Raw genomic sequence first — 16,170 nt, forward strand, 5'->3', positions numbered from 1 at the left:
GCTGATTCGGCTAAGACCTCAGGAGAGCCGTTACAGTCGGACTTGGTCGCAGGATGGGCGCAAAGGGTGGTTTGTCTTTTGGGCAACACCAATTGTGCTATATCTACGGAGAGACGGCGCTCTTTCCTGATTAAGATTGACCCTAAATTGGGGGAACTGGCGACGTCTGAGGCTGGTGCAGTAGCCCAGGGCAATCTCATTGGCGACCCCTTTGTGAAGGAGCTTGGGAGATTTGTGTCCACAATCTCCGCCTTGGATAAAGCGATGTCTTCCATGCACAAGATCTTCCCGGGGAAGGTTTTTGCTGGGGCTGGGCGAGGAAGGGGTTGCTCCTCCGGCCGCTCCCAGCAGTCAGGCTCCTCCAGAGCCCAAGGAAAGTGGGATAACGGTTGGAACGATGGCTGTCAGGGGACCTTCTTTCCCAACAGAGGCTCTGGTCGAGGACGTTCCTCCCGTTTCCACAGAGGCAACTCCAACTCTCTGGGAGGAAGCACAGGTGAGCACTACCCTTTTTTCTCATCAAGAGCTAGGAGGCAGAAATGCTCTCTTTGCAGAGAATTGGGCGCGACTTACGTCCGACCCTTGGGATTTGGAAAGAGTGTTGGGTTTCTGCATAGAGTTCTATGGGACCCTTGTTCAACCGGTTCGCCCTCCTCCCATTCGGTTCAGCATTCAGGACTCCCAATTGATAGACTCAGAGGTCCAACTTCTCCTGGGCAAGGGGGCTGTTGTCCCGGCACCTCTTCATCCGAGTGGGTTCTTGGGCAACATCTTCCTGGTCGAGAGGAAAGACAAGGATTTCCGTCCGGTGATAAACCTCAAGGCGTTCAACGAATGGGTGGTTAGCGTCATTTCAAGATGGAGGGAATCCATCTTCTGAGGGATCTTTTGTGTCAAGGGGACTGGATGATCCATTTGGATCTCAAGGACGCTTACCTTACGGTCCCCATTTATTCTCCTCACTGACAATTTCTGCAGTTTCAATGGAGGAGTCAGATCTACGAGTTCAGGTGTCTCCCATTCGGCCTTTCTTCAGCACCGTGGTGCTTCACGAAGTTGCTGAAGCCGGTGGTCGAATTTCTGAGGACTCAGGGTGTCAGACTGATTATTTACTTGGACGACATCCTTTTGATGGATCAGTCCAGGTTGCAACTGTTGTGTTACACGAACATGACTATTGCACTGTTGCAGGACCTGGGTTTCGTGATCAACACGGAGAAGTCCTCCCTTTGGCCATCTCAATCCACAAAGTTTTTGGGTTTCGTGGTGGACACGAGGTCCGCAATGCTGAAAGTTCCAGAGCACAATGTCTCCAAGATCAAGAAGGAGATTTCCAAGGTGCTTTGCAGGGACAGGACCTCCTTCCGGCAGATTGCCAGGATTGTGGGTCTTCTGTCGTCCTCTATCCAGGCCATCTTTCCAGGTCCCCTGCATTACAGGGCCCTGCAACGTCTGAAAGCCTCTCATCTTCGGAAAGGACATACCTATACGGCTCTGGTGGAGCTCTCTTCGGAGGCTCGTTCGGAGATGCAATGGTGGTTGAGCCACATGGATGCATGGAATGGGAAGGCCATATTTGGCTGTCTCTCTGACCTGGTGATAGAATCGGATGCAGCAGACTGGGTTGGGGAGCCAGGTGTGGTCAGATCTCCATGGGTGGTCAGTGGACTTCGGAGGAGCTGAACCTTCACATCAATTGTGTAGAGCTTCTTGCGGGCTCGTTTGCGATTCGGTCCTTGACACGTGACAAGATTTCCTGTTGTGTCCTTCTTCGGATGGACAATATCTCGGCATTTTCAGTACATAAACAGAGTGGGGGGCACTCGGTCCAGAGTCTTGGCGGACCCGGCGAATGATTTTTGACATTTCTGCCTCCATGAGACAGATTTCGGTTACAGCTGAATATCTCCCGGGGATTCAGAACCAGGTGGCGGATTGGAATTCACGTTATCTCAGGGATACCAGCGATTGGCGACTGGATCCAGAGATCTTTCGGTCTCTGATGGATCGTTGGGGTCCTTGTCCTTTGGACCTATTTGCCTCTCGTTGGAATGCCCAGCTTCCGACTTACTTCAGTTGGAAGCCCGATCCGGGGGCGAGCGCAGTGGATGGGTTCTTGCAGGATTGGTCGAGTGACTAATGTTATGCTTTCCCTCCGTTTCTTCTCATTCCCGGAGTGGTGGCTCATGTCCGACGTCAGTGGGCATCAATGATCCTGATATCTCCAATTTGGAAGGCTCAAGCGTGGTTCCTCACTCTTCTAGAGTTGTCATGGATGGCCCCTCTCAGACTACTGTGTGCCTTGGGAGTGCTCGGGGACCCGCTGGGTCGCCCTCATCCTTTGGTGCTTCAAGGACATCTCAATCTCATGGCTTGGAGGATTTCAGGGGATGTTGGGAAAACGTCTGCCTTTCATAGGGCGCTACAGCCCTTATCAAACAGTTGTGGGCTCCAGGTACCATCAAACGATATAGATCGGCCTGGAAGAGATGGGCTCGTTGGTGTCTGGAGAGGGAAGTGGATCCCGTGGGGGCCCCCGTTGAGTTCATAGTCATTTTTTTGGTGGAAAGTTTTACCTCAGGTTTGAGTTATTGTGCCATTAACTCTTTTCGTTCTGCGATTTTAGCAGGGCATAATACGATCAATTACGTCCCGGTTGGGGAACACCCCTGGGTAAGTAAGCTCTTGAACGGGGCTCGTTTATCCCGACCACCTGAACCTCGGTACTCTGGGTTATGGGATGTTAACAAGGTTCTTAATTTCCTTTCCTCTTGGCCAGAGAATCGTTATCTATCCAGGAAACAGATTTCTGCTAAGTTGGCGATGCTTTTGTGCCTTGTAAGCGTGTTTCAGACGTGCATGCTTTGGATGTGTTAGCCCGGGTTTTCACCCCGGAGGGGGTTACTTTCACTATTTCTAGGCAGACCAAAACAGGTACCAGGTTTGTTTTCTATCCCAGTTTTGATTCTCACCCTAAGTTATGTGTGGTTAGATGTTTACAGACTTATGAAGCTGTCACGGAGGAGGATAGACCTCTGGGGGAAAGGCAACTCTTGATTGCTATCAAGAAACTGTTTAGGCTGTGTCTTCCCCTACCATTGCTAGGTGGGTTTGTTGGGTCATGTCAGAATCTGGGATTGACATTTGGCATTTTGGAGCTCATTCCACTAGAGGTGCAATGGCTTCCAAGGCAGTTATGGTCGGTGGGAGATTGGAGGATATTATGAATTCAGCGGATTGGTTCTCAGAGTCGTTTTTTAAGAAATTCTATTTTAAACCGCTCCATGAAGCTGCATCGTTAGTGGTGAGTAAGCTTTGAATTTGCATAATCCTCGCCTCCGGTCCTGATATAGAATGTAAAATTTCCTAGCTATCGTAAACGAAACTTTCAATTCTATTAAGGATACGGAGGTGAGGATTATCCCTCTCTCATACTATAGCAGTATTTCCCACCCGAGTTAAGTTATATACCATTTGTGGGAGACCTTTTTCTTATAGGTCAGTGGTAATTTTTCTTATCTGTGAATGTTATTGGTTTTATGCATACTATTGACGTCTCAATTTGGTGACGACCTTGTTCTTTATTATGCTTCTAATGTTATTATTCTGTTCATTAACATGTTGAATATTCTTGCAGGTGCATTGCTTTTGAAGTATGTTTGTTCCAGTGTCTGATCTTTTCCTTATTTTGTAGGAGGTGATTCCAAAGGAGAATGAAGTCGCGAGCTCCTTAACTTTCTTCAGTGAAGAAGAGGAAGGACTGTGCCCGTCAGTTATATATATACTCATCGTTATGGACAATGGATTGGCTATGGGTTGTCATGGTTACTTGGGCATCATGGGGCTTGAAGTTTATTTTGTTCCGACCTTGTTTGAACTTTGAACCTGCTGTTGTAAATAAAGTGAAGAAAGGACCGCATAATCCTCGCCTCCCTGTCCTTAATAGAATTTAAAGTTTCCTTCCCGATAGCTAGGAAATTTTACATTGAACAATTCTTGATGCAAATGCTAGAAAAAATTGTATTCACCCTACTACCAAGTACCTGACCCACTCTCTGCTGACGAACAGAAAATCGGGTAGAGAAGAATTGCAACGCATTGCATTTTGCTGGTTGACATCCTAATTCCTGCTCTGTCCTTGATAACCCGGAAGTCCCGCTCCCTGACGTGGACGACAAGCGTCATTCAGTCCAATGCGCCAGACAGCAAAATCTTGTCTACCAAACACAGATGTCGAGGACTATGAGGAGCAATATGCCTATGAAAACCAATTGTATCCAAATAGAAGTGACATCTTTGTACCAAAGTCCTTACAACTCAAATTCTTGAAGAATCACAAATAATGCATCTCTTTCTAACAACTCTTTTAAAGTGATATATTGAATCCTAAAATGTATCCTAGCAAGACACACCCATACTCCGTTGTCTTAAGTTTCATTTGTTACTGCATCTGTTTCCAATATCTGTGTCCAGAAGACATCTTAAGGATTTTGGGGGCCCTGGGCCAAACGTATTTTTTTTTGGGGGGGGGGTGCTGTTTGGAACTGCTTTGAATTTATGTTCCACCTTCAGTTAGTGAATACCCTCTTTGGCCGACGTAGAAATTGGAAAGGAGGTGGGGAAAATGAAAGAAAGGGAAGATGAAAAGGGAATTGAAAAGCAGCAAAGAAGGGTGAAATGAAAGATGAAAAGAACAAAGGAAGGAATGGTGTAGGGATAGGTGGATAAAAGGATGGGTGGTTGGAAGGGTGACAGGATCCATTGGTGAAAGGATGGATAGAAGGAATGCCGAAAGAATGCATGGTATACTGGATGGAAGGGTGAACAAATGCTTGGCTGGAAAAGTGAAAGGATGGATGAGTGGGTTGATGGATGGATCGATGAATCGATGGAAGGTTAGAAGATGGAATGATGAAAATGTGAAGTGTGTATAGATAAATGTGTGCACGATGGATAGGATGGTGAAAGATGGATGGCAAGGTGAAAGGATGGATTAGTGGAGGAAATGGTAGGAGGATGAATGGATATATGTAAGGGAGAAGGGATTTATTTTATGGAGGGCCCGTTTACTTTCTTTGCTTCCTCGGGGTCATTAGAGGTGTGTGGTGCAAAGTAGAGGATTTTTAATTTTCCGGGTACTCCCTTGCTGATAGCTCTGGTGCGAGATTTGCAGCATTTAGAAGGCAGTTCGTGCAAGTTTACTCTTTTATTTGAAAATGGAATGAAATAAGGATTTCCGGGTAAGTGGAGAGAGAATGCTAGTTGTGGTAGTAGGGTGGATGTGGCCGGTGGAGCACAGAAGGCAGCCGCCAGAATAGCCACTGAGGTTAAATGAGGACTCGGGCACTGGAGGTTTATAGCTGTGCACGCAGTAAAATTGTCCATTATTAGCGCAATTAGGGCACATTATACTTTTGACCTTTTGATTAATTTAGAAATTTGCTTCACATTTCCAGGAGTCTGCTTGTTTGTAATTGTATTTAAAGGTTGCCACAGTCATAAATCCAAATCACTGCGGGGAATGCAAGACACTGTCGCCTTTTCAACTGCATGAACATTGTTTATCTCAAGGAACAGATGTTTGGATTTTGGCCACATTTATCCTGTTCGAGGAGCCCTTCATTACAGGCCACTTCAGAAAGCTCAGCATCAAATGAAACCGTTCGCCATTTAGGACCCCATTTATAAAACCATTTGCAGATTCAATCTACTAATGCAAAAGGCATCACTTACGAATTCATGTATGTTATTCGCAAAAGGTGTATTTCTACTCGTCAATTTATTTACGATTTTACTCTTGCGTAATATTACACCAGGGCGGTGTGAAGTTATGCAGGAATAAGTCAGTTTTATTGAGGTGCACGTTTTTGTTGGGTTAGATGGAGGGGCTGTACATATTGCTTATATTTCCTCAGTTAGTTTCTGTGCTGTGCCTGCCTGGCATATGTATATATGTGGTAAGTAGCTGATGGTAATAAGTGCGTTGGATACCTTAAGCAATTAAAGGATACCTTAATAGTCCATTAATTGCTTATACCCCCCTCTGATCCAAGTGATAGACCTCAGAGAAGGCTGTCTCCCTGGTATACCCCTAACTTACTTGAACTAAAAGGGGAGTATAGAAGGGGAGAAAGGAAATGGAGACACACTCAAGATGAACGATTGAAAGAGGAATATAGGAAACTGATTCGACTTTATCATACTGAAATTAAAATTGCACAGACAAACTACTATTCCAAAAAAATAGAAGCAGCGGCTAACTCTCCAAAATAAATCTTTAAGGCTCTCAAAGACCTTATTTACCCCCCTAACGAATCCGGCCCTATTGATGCTCCGCAGGTTCATGTTAATAACCTAGCGGTCTTCTTCCATCAAAAAGTACAGGATATTTATTCATCTTCGCTACTACTCAAAAAGGAGAACACAAAGGCATCAGTTACAAGGCCAAGGAAGCAGTAATCCTCTCGAATTTTACTCTGATAATAATTCGAATTTTGGGTTCCATCAAATCAGGCTCCCTGTTGGGAGCGCTAGTGGTAAATCCAGTAATTGCTAATCTCATCAATGTCTCACTTTTCTCTGGAATAGTGCCAGACCTATGGAAGCAGGCCATTGTTAAACCTCTCTTAAAAAAATCTAATCTGGACCCAGAGGTGATGAATAATTATCGCCCCATTTCATTGCTACCCATTACAGCTAAAATAGCCGAAAAGCACGTGCAGGCCCAACTCTCCATTCTCCTGGAAGAAAATAAGATTTTTTACCCTACTCAGATGGGTTTCAGGCCACGGCATGGCACAGAAACAGCATTAGTCGCGATCACGGAAGAAGCAAAAATGCAACTTGACAACGGGATTGAAACAGCCATTATTCTCCTAGATTTCAGTGCGGTGTTTGATACGGTAAATTTGGATATTCTAAAAAAGAGGATGCAAGAGATTGGAATCTCCGGGACTGCTCTTGATTGGTCTCCTCTTTTATTAATGGAAGATCCTATCAGGTACTAGAGAGATCCTGTTTATCTAAACGCATTACGAGTGGCTGCAGGGTACCTCAGGGTTCTTCCCTGAGTCCGCTGCTATTTAATATCTACATGCTGCCACTTGAAGAGATTGTTCAAGTGTTTGGTCTAAAACTTGTATCCTACGCAGACAATACACAACTTAATTTCTCCTTCTCTAGCAAGCAACCGGATCTTGGGACAGCACTTGGACCTTGCTTACAAGCAGTTGCTGCCTGGATGATGGAGAGTAAATTGAAGCTGAATGACGGAAAAACGGAGGTGATGTTTTTTGGGCCCTCAAAAAGTTTATCACCAGCTTCAACAATAATAGAAGGGGTGGGCACTCTCCCGCCACCTAAAGATCTTGTAAGAAGTTTAGTAGTTTGGCTAGATCCCCTTCTATCAATGTCCCAACACGCCAACAGAATAGCTGGAACCTCCTTTGCTCTTCTCAGGACTTTTAGGAAGGTACTGGCAATTTTGCCTTTTGCCGCAAAAAGATTGATCATTCAGGCCCTGATAGGGTCCCGGATTGACTACGGTAATGCCTTATTTGTACGGTCATTGAAATATGTTATAGATAGACTTCAGAGGGTACAAAACGCAGCGGTACGAATGCTCTTAAAAATCCCAAAACATCAGTCTATACGTAATGGAATTTCCTCATTACACTGGCTCCCTGTTGCCAAGAGAATTCAATTCAAGACCCTATGTTATATGTATAGAGCATTACATAACCTTGGTCCTGAGATGCTTAGATCTTTAGCCACTTTTTATGCACCAAGTAGACAACTTAGATCCTCCTCTGCCATCCTAGCGAATGTTCTTTTAGTGAGGAAAGCGAGATGGGGAGGAAGATCCTTGTCCCATCAAGAAGCGAAACTCTGGAACAGTCTGCCTATTAATATGCGAGCAAGCTCTAAGGAAATTACATTCCGAAAAACTCTGAAAACATGGTTATTCAGAACCTGAACTTAAGTGGTGTTGTGTGTTTCTTCAATTTTGCCTGCAATATAAGCGCTACGAGGCCTTTCGGCAGTTTAAGCGCTATACAAGCAATCATAACATAACATGTGGACTGGGTTGAGTTTGTGGTGACAATTCTGCCCTCAGTGACATCACAGTCCACCACTCAAGGTGCCTCTTTGAGCGGTGGTTTGCACTTCCTGAAGTGTTTGAGGTCTTGAGTTATTCTCTTATCATCCAAAGTGCCATTGCCATGGTGCCTTATACGTTCATTACTTGCAGTGGATGTTCATGGTATCGACTATCAGTTTTTCTCTTTTGTTCTTGCCGGACGAGTACCGAGTCTCCTTCCTGGAATATCGATGGCTGGGCCATCCAATGCCTGTCTGCGTATTTCTTGGCTCTGTCCAGCTCTGTCCAGCTCTGCCAGCTCCTCATGATCGGTGGCCTGCTGGACACCGCAGGCTCATTTCTCCCAGGTGGGTATTCTTGTGCGCACGGTGCGGCTTAGCATTAGGGTGTCTGGAACTTGGTTTATGGTGCTGTGCAGCATGATCCTCTATGCTCTCAGCACTTCATTCAGTGCTGCCTGGACATCCTTTCTGGCTAGTTCAGCTTGTTGTATGGTTTTCTTCAAGGTGGCCATGAACCTCTTCATGGCCACTCCCTTGCAGCCCCATGGGAGTGATCTTTTGATGTCTGAAGTTGAGGTGACTGGCAAATTCGATGAATTCTCCATGCGGCAAATACTTCACCCAGCACAGATACAGTGCTGGCAGCCCTAGTGGATGATACTTGCCAATTGGGAATCGGAAATATTTGTGCATTAGGACGAGGATGTATTTGCCAGACTGTAGTGGGCCAAAGAAGTCTACAGCCACTTGCTGCCAGACTCCTTCCAGTAATTCGGACATTTGAATCGGCAAGGGAGATTCTTCTCGGCTGACGAGTTGGCATTGAGGACGGTCCTTTAGCGTGACTTCAACCATCACATGTAGGGAGGGGAACCAGACACGATCCCGTAAGGCTCTTTTGGTGGCTACTGTGCCCCAGTATCCCTCATGAGCTAGGTTGACCACCCCTTGGCGTATCTTTTTCGGAATGATGATTCTTTTTTCTCTCACTGGGTGGGGGATTTGTATCGCCCAATGCCCTGGACATGAGGATTCTTGTTGCGGACAAGAAGTTTTATTGTCTTCTTTGCCCTCTGGGCAAGTAGACATTCTATTTTGCCCTTTTGCACTTAATACAGTCACAAGCCACGTATTTCAAATAGGAATCTGAAATCTTCGTAAATACGCCTTTTCATAGGTAATTATGGTAATCAAGCTAGTGCAGAAGTTGCAGGATTTACTTTCTCAAGCGGGGTCAAGGGAGGTCATGTGAAGGGTGATGAGTCTTTAGGAGTGGACAGGAACGCATTGTACGCAGATTTTCAAAAAGAGAAAGAAGTCAGAGGAGCCTTGCGAACTAAAGTTGAAAGGAAGCTGATGAACAAGGAGGATGTGGTGAACATGTGCTCCCTTAACTACATAAAATGTTACAGATACGAGTTGTGCTGTTTGGAAAAAAAATACACAGAAACCTCACAGCTTGATTAACTGCCTGAAATCAGCATCCCGTGGAATAACACCAAAGAGCCTGGAAATCAGTACTTGCAGGAAATATCTGATGCACTTGCACAGCGTTTCGAAGCCCCTGATTTAAGGAACCGCTGGGCAGTCCTTTATACACTATGCAGAAAGACTGCCATTTGAAGACATCTGTGATGCCACTTTTCAAAGGAAAGCCCATCCTCCCTCCCAGTCCACCCAAATACAACCACTTTCATCCACAAATTGCATAGAAGAGCGGGACAAAATCACGCAAGATGTGACAGAACTTCTAAATGCCTATAAAACCATTGTACCAGGAGTCTTGATTACGGAGCCTGGAGCTAATGGAAAAAATAAAGCTTGCAAGAATCGTTAGCACAGCAGAGCTGCAGAAAGCAAGTCATCAGTTTATCAGCTGCAGGGTCACGCACCCAAACAAAACATCACTCAACTAGCCAGCATGTTTGTGCAATACCTGAACAAAAGTATACATCAGAACAGTTATTCTGCTTCCTGTCATCACCGAATAACTCAGAAACGAAAAAAGGACTTTCAAACTAGAAGTTGGATTTTCTTTTAAACTCTGGACTGCAAAAACATTTAATTTAATCAAATGAAAGCAAAAATATGTTTTTGACAAATTAACATTGTCCTCTGGGTTTGGCTCATGTAACTCGTCACTTTCCAAGGGACTGTCCAGAGGAATAGATCTGTTAATTTGTGTAGCAGGCTCTGAAGACCAAAAATAAAGGGCTTGTTGTAAATATGTGGCAAGATAAGAGAGATGGGTCACGGGTCAGGTCATGGCCCTGATGGTGAGACTGACCCTTGTTTGTGTGGAATAGTTGGATAAATCTAGCAGAACACCTGGCCCATGCAGTGTAGGCCAAAAACATTCAAGGGAAAATAATAAGGAGAGCAAGAGGCCCATGAACTCTTCCCCCGATTGCAACGCATAATTCAGTGAAAATGTCTGTTAATATGTGAAATTCACAACATGGCTTCAATCATACATGCCAACAGTTTCAAATTATAAAGAGGGTGATTTAAAAAGAAAACCAAAATCGGGGGACTGTATTTTCCAATATACTTTCATTGAAGCAGAGGCATTTTCAGGCGGGAGAGCTAAAATAAAGCTGCTTTTGGCGTCGAAAACCGGAAGTCTCCCCTCTGAATTGGGTCTGTTAGCATCTATGGCTCCAACAGTTTTCAAAGGCGTCCAGATTGGCTCATACAAAGCAGCAGGTACAAAGTGATGTGTGAGGATGAGGGGCTCTAAATCAGGCAGCTAGAGATTAACAGTGTCCAGGTTAAGTGACAAGCCCAATGCACGGCGGGAGCTCCCAGGAAGCACTTGCTAGGAGGGCAAAAACCAACTAGATCTTACGAGTGGGAACCAAGCCTCCACCCCACGTTGTCAACCGAGAGGCAGGCAGCAAGCAACATAGTGGGACATGGGACGTGTTTCAAAATGCTCAAGGCTTCTTTTACTATATTGTCTCAAAGGCATTTGTTTCTGAGTGGAAGTCGCACTGTAAGAGTCCCATTCCATTCCTTCTTCACTGCGAGCTCGCTGGTGATATTAAGTGCACCCAATGTTTCCCCCAAGCTGCCCAGACCTTCTTCTCCCTGTCTTCCCCAGTTTGCTATACCTCACTGTATTCTATTCCTGCTCAAATAACCTAACCGATCAGCTATTACACTTTGTGTTTCACCATGCATGACTCGCTTACCATGAGCCCGAGCCTAGTCTCCCATGGGGACTGTCAGGCTCCCCTGGCCAATCGCTAGTAGTCTGACCTGCGCTCTCTCTTTCTCCCCCACTTAGCTCAAGTATTTGGATCCTTCCCTCTAAATACCTCCTTTAGTTAATGCCACACCGCGATCATAAATGCCTGCCTGAGGCTCTTGTCTGATGCCCCCAGATCCGTTTCATAACCTTCAGTTGCTTGTGCCCAGTCCCGTCTTTTCCTCCCACTACTCACTGAACTTTTAGCACCTCAACATTCTACAGTGCTGTGTCCTAGCCGTTCCCGAGTTCTTCTCTATTAGCCAATACTTGCTACTAGAGTGCTTTAGTTCTTCACGCGTCACTTGTGCTATTTTCAAGCACTATTAAAACAGACATTACCACTACTCGATCTGATGCTATTCAACTGCCTTATACGGATGGATGGCGGAGTCTTCCCTGCCAAGAGTTTTAATTTTCTCTTCCAGCTTGGGCCTAAAACACAGAGAGCATTTAAAGTGCTATCAGCCCTCTTTTTGTTCGAGTATAATCATATTTGGATGTTATCTGGAGCCTAACACCTAGAGGGAAATGTAATGGAGTAACAAAGGCACACCGCTTGTTATCACATGCTTAAGGAAAAATACAATTTGGACGCAGGTTTTTGATTTTGCTCAACTCCTATGTGCAACAGATATGCATGCACTGTAAAAAATGTCAGCTATATCAGTATGTCCGAGTATTTACAGGAATAACAATTTAAATAGCAAGTGCTAATTTCTTTTAATACTTTTATAGGGCTGTGTAGAGTAATAGAGAACAAATTCTTCACAGGCGGAGCATGATAAATCATTCCAGTGCAAGGTTTAATGAAGGATCCACTGCAGGCAAGGAAGCGACTGAACAAGATGAAAGTCAGCCTCCAACTGCCCCACAACAGAATACAGAACCTTAACATAGGAGTTCTGTTAAAGGAACGGAATGGAACTAACAGAGTTAAATACTAACAAAAGGTAAAAGAGAAAAGAGGCAATAAGCACAGGCAAATACAAATAATACCTGAATGCAAATAAATAGCAAATAAATAATAAATACAAATGCTACATCATCTTCCTCCTTCACAATGCAAAAGAAAAAACAAATTAGCAATGAAAAGTAAATAACACCTAAGCAAAGGTACATGCAAATAATACCTAAACAGAGGCAAATACAAATAATACCTGAATGCATAATAAATAAATAAATACCTAAATACAAGTAATACATACAAAATGTAAAAATATAAATGTTGAAAATATATACGAATATAAGCAACAATCACTGTACTTAGACGGAAGTTTAACAATTCTATGGCAGCGTGTATGCAGAGGTTCTACAGCTGGACCAAACGAGGATAAATCAGGAACATCCAGTCCTTCCTGATGACGGGAAATAAGAACTTTATCCTTGGAATTACTTTGCATGGGATTCGTCTTGTCTTCTTTGTTGATAGGTCTGTCTATAAATGTGGTGCTAGAAGTAGCCTCCTCCTCATGTACAGCATAGACTTGTTTAAAAATGTCAGCTTGTGAAGAAGAAATTGGGATAATAGAGTTTTTATTCCACCACCCCTTCCCCTCTAAAAGTACAGCAGTTTTAGAAACTCTTAAAACTTTTACAGGTAAAGAATATTTGGAAGTTCCTTTGGGCACTTTGCAAGGTTTTTTAATCAGGACATATTCATTCACATTAACTATTATCTCACACACGTTTCTACGAGAATCATAATTACGTTTTTGAATAAGTTGTTTCTCAGAGACTTTCTTTTTCAACTCATTAATATCAACCTTCACCTCCTTGTGAGGGATGGTCATCCATGATGGTGTTAATTTAGATCTAGATTCCCTCCCTCGAAGTAATACAAACGGTGAAAGGCCTGTGGTGGAATGTGGTGTATTGAGATATGCCCACAATTTTTCATTCAAAAATTCTTTTACATTCCAGTTGGTGGCGATGGCTGTTTGAATCCCCTCTTTAAGAATACGATTAGCTCTCTCCACCAATCCATTAGAAGAAGGACTGTATAAAGCTACGCATGAATGTTTTATGTTGTATTTGACCAAGAAACCTTCTATTTCACTAGAAATGAATTGCACCCCATTGTCAGTGACAATGTTGGACGGTGGACCTTCTAAATAAAACATAGATGATAGGAATGCAATAACAGATTCTGTGTCAGTATGTTCCACAAAGTCATAATATATCCATTTGGAAAAATAATCAATGGCAACAATTATGTATCTCATGTTCCTAGGTAAAATGTTAAAAGGACCAGAAAAATCTACTGCGATACTCTCCCAAGCACCATTGGGAAACGGGATACTATGCAAGGGTTTAGTCTGGCATTTCCAGTGCTTGTCAGACACCACACACGAGTTGCACTCATCAACAAAATCCGACACTTGTTTGTCAATACATGGCCACCAGTATTTTTCTTTTAACCTTCTGCAAGTGGCTGAAATGCCTAAATGCCCTTCATGAGCAGCCTTTATAAGCAACGGTCTTAAATCATAGGGAGGAATGCAAAGAGGACCTCTCATACACACCCCGTTCTCATACGATAACTCAGCAGCCAATTGATGATAGGTGTTAAGTTCCCCACAAAGTTTCTGATGTTTGGGCCAAGCATGAGTAATATGAAATTTCACTTTAGACAAAATTGAATCTCTAGACATTGCAGAATTCCAATCCTGTTCAGAAAAAAGACCTTCAGAGGATGAAGCTACCTCCAATGCGCCAATGACGCATTCAGTGTCCTCATACTCAGTATCAATCAAAGGTAAGGGCAACCTAGAAAGGCAATCCGCCCTCACATTTTTCCCACCAGGGATGTATTTTACATCTAGATTGAACTCTTGCAACTTGGACAACAGTCTTACTAACCTTGAAGAGGCTTTACCTAGCCCATTCCCTTCCATTAAGAAAACAAGTGGCTTGTGATCAGTGTAGAGGGTACAAGCCATACCCCAAATGTAAGTCTTGAACTTATGTACAGCCCAGACACAGGCTAGAGCCTCCCTCTCAATGGTGCTGTAATTGACTTCAGTATCTGAGAGAGATCTAGAGATCTAGATGCAAATGCGATAGTGTGTTCACGACCATCCACCCACTGGCTAAAAACTGCCCCCAAACCTTTCATGCTGGCATCCACCGCTATAAAGGATTTGGCTGACGATATAAATGGCTTTAAGGCCGGAGCAGATAGTACAAGTTTCTTAACAGCGTTAAAGGCTTCCATAACTTGATCACTCCATTCAAACTTGCTGCCTTTTTTTAACAGGTTTCTAAGGGGTTGCACTAACATAGCATAGCCATGTACGAATCTTGAGTAGTATTCGCAAAGGCCCAAAAATGAGCGAAGCTCATCTTTGTTTGATCGGTAAGGTGCATTTAAGATAGCATCTAGGTTTCCCTGTTTAGGCTTAATACCATCAGCAGAAATTGAATGGCCTAAGTATTCTACGTTCTGGACCAAAAATTTACATTTGGCCTTTTTAATTGTAATCCCGTGGTCTCTGAGTATAGTAAACACTTTGTCTAACATAATAATGTGTTCTACTATGTTCTTGGTGTGTATTAGAATGTCGTCCTGAAAGGCACATACATTATCAAAATCACTAAATAAAGAATCCATTAATTTCTGGAAAACGCTCGCTGCAGAGGCTAATCCGAAAGGAAGTCTGAGATACTTATAAGCTCCAAAAGGAGTCACGAAAGTAGTGAGTTCCTGAGAGTCTACACTAAGAGCAATCTGATAATATGCTGAATGCAAGTCAATAGTGGAGAAAAATTTAGAAGTCCCCAAACTAGCAATCATCTCTTGTATACGAGGAAGGGGATGACAATCTACAATTATGTTTTTGTTTAATGATCTTAAGTCCACACATAACCTTAAGTCCCCATTTTTTTTTTAGTGAGAACAATGGGCGAAACCCACTCTGAGGAATCCTTGGGGGTAATGATGCCATCTTTGACTAGTTTCTCTAAAAGATCTTTGAGTTGCCCTCTGACAGAGATAGGGACAGGTCTCACTTTATGAGCAACAGAAATGGCTCCATGCTTAAGCCTAATGCAATGTTCAAAACCTTTTACTACCCCAATTACGTCAGCAAATACTTCAGGGTATTTCATTGTAAAAGATTCTGAAATGTTGGTAATAGGTAGGCTGATTTCTGATACTTCTAAAGGCATTTCTCCCAAGACTATAGGATTGTCAAATCCAGGACGTAAAGTTATGCCTAATTTAGCAAGATCTTTCCACCCTATGATATTTCTACCATCCACAGCTACGTAAATCTTAGTCACTGTGCTCCTACCCAAGATAGATAATGTAGATGAAAAATATCCTAGAAGATTAATGTCATGGTTCCCAGAAGCCTTGGGACTAATATCAGCATCAACTAGTGTTTTCTTTGAGGGCCAATCTCTGCGGTAAGTGGTTTCTGCAATGATAGTGATGGGTGAACCAGAATCAGCCATGGCAGAAATTTCAATAGAATCAATAAATACCTGACAAATGGGCCCCTTAATATTTCTAACCGTAGTAACATCCACAGTTAGCACAACATTAGATAGAATATTTGTACAGTCATTTACACCATCCTCCACCTGATCACATTTGGAATATACATTACTGACTTTAACTCTCGCATTATAGTTAACAGGTTTGTAATTACGGTTAGGTTGCCTACAGACAACTTGAAAGTGGCCAATTTTCTGACATTTCAAGCATTTTTTTCCCAATGCTGGACACGATTGATTGTTGGTTAAATGATTGTGTGACCCACAGCGGAAACATATCGGTACAATCTTACTAAATTTTGTAGTTCTCTCCTTTA

At 43.4% G+C, this 16,170-nt stretch overlaps 1 pseudogene; it reads left to right on the forward strand.

Annotated features, from left to right (window-relative positions):
- Positions 1 to 9,286: 9,286 nt before the first annotated feature.
- Positions 9,287 to 10,144, forward strand: LOC138254739 (protein KTI12 homolog; annotated as a pseudogene).
- The last annotated feature ends 6,026 nt before the right edge of the window (positions 10,145 to 16,170 follow it).

The sequence above is a fragment of the Pleurodeles waltl genome, chromosome 1_2 (genome assembly GCF_031143425.1).
Source record: "Pleurodeles waltl isolate 20211129_DDA chromosome 1_2, aPleWal1.hap1.20221129, whole genome shotgun sequence".
In the NCBI taxonomy this organism is placed as follows: Eukaryota; Metazoa; Chordata; class Amphibia; order Caudata; family Salamandridae; genus Pleurodeles; species Pleurodeles waltl.